This window comes from Trichechus manatus, unplaced genomic scaffold (genome assembly GCF_000243295.1).
Source record: "Trichechus manatus latirostris isolate Lorelei unplaced genomic scaffold, TriManLat1.0 scaffold00059, whole genome shotgun sequence".
In the NCBI taxonomy this organism is placed as follows: domain Eukaryota; kingdom Metazoa; phylum Chordata; class Mammalia; order Sirenia; family Trichechidae; genus Trichechus; species Trichechus manatus.
In genome coordinates this window covers 2,899,673-2,900,744 of record NW_004443995.1, presented here as the reverse complement: position 1 = coordinate 2,900,744, position 1,072 = coordinate 2,899,673, and the positions used below count along the sequence as shown (strand labels likewise).

Below are 1,072 nucleotides of genomic sequence, written 5' to 3'. Positions count from 1 at the left end.
GTCTGGATTCTCAATTCTGTTCCATTGGTCTGTGTATCTGTTGTTGTACCAGTACCAGGCTGTTTTGACTACTGTGGCAGTATAATAGGTTCTAAAATCCGGTAGTGTGAGGCCGCCCACTTTGTTCTTCTTCTTGAGTCATACTTTACTTACCTGGGGCCTCTTCCCTTTCCAAATGAAGTTGGTGATTTGTTTCTCCATCTCATTAAAAAATGCTGTTGGAATTTGGATTGGGATTGCATTCTATCTATAGATCACTTTGGGTAGAATTGACATTTTCACAATGTTGAGTCTTCCTGTCCATGAGCAAGGTATGTTTTTCCACTTATGTAGGTCTCTTGGTTTCTTGCAGTAGTGTCTTGTAGTTTTCGTTGTATAGGTCTTTTATATCTCTGGTTATATTTATTCCTAAGTATTTTATCTTCTTGGGGGCTATTGTAAATGGTTTTGATTTGGTGATCTCCTCTTCGAAGTTCTCTTTGTTGGTGTAAAGGAATCCAACTGATTTTTGTATGTTTATCTTGTATCCTGAAACTTCGCTGACATCTTCTATTAGTTCCAGGAGTTTTCTTGTGGATTCTTTGAGGTTTTCTGTGTATAAAATCATATCATCTGCAAATAGAGATACTTTGACTTATTCCCTACCAATTTGGATGCTCTTTATTTTTTTTTCTAGCGTAATTGCTCTGGCTAGGACCTCCAGCACAATGTTGAATAAGAGTGGTGATAAAGGGCATCCTTGTCTGGTTCCCATTCTCAAGGGGATGAGTTTTGGATGTTGGCTTTGTATAAATGCCCTTAATTATGTTGAGGAATTTCTCTTCTCTTCCTATTTTGTTGAGAGTTTTTATCATGAATGGGTTTTGGACTTTGTCAAATGCCTTTTCTGCATCGATTGATAAGATCATGTGGTTCTTGTCTTTTGTTTTATTAATGTGATGGATTACATTGGTTGTTTTTCTAATGTTGAACCGTCCCTGCATACCTGGTGTAATCCCCCTTGATTATGGTGAATAATTTTTTTGATATGTTGCTGAATTCTGTTGGCTAGAATTTTGTTGAGGATTTTTGC

General features: G+C 37.0%; 1 protein-coding gene across 22 annotated transcripts in view; it reads left to right on the top strand.

Moving 5' to 3' along the window:
* The window catches only part of TMEM131L (transmembrane 131 like), a 255,172-nt gene that overhangs the window by 67,171 nt on the left and 186,929 nt on the right, over positions 1 to 1,072 (top strand). The gene's annotated exons all lie outside the window — the stretch shown is intronic.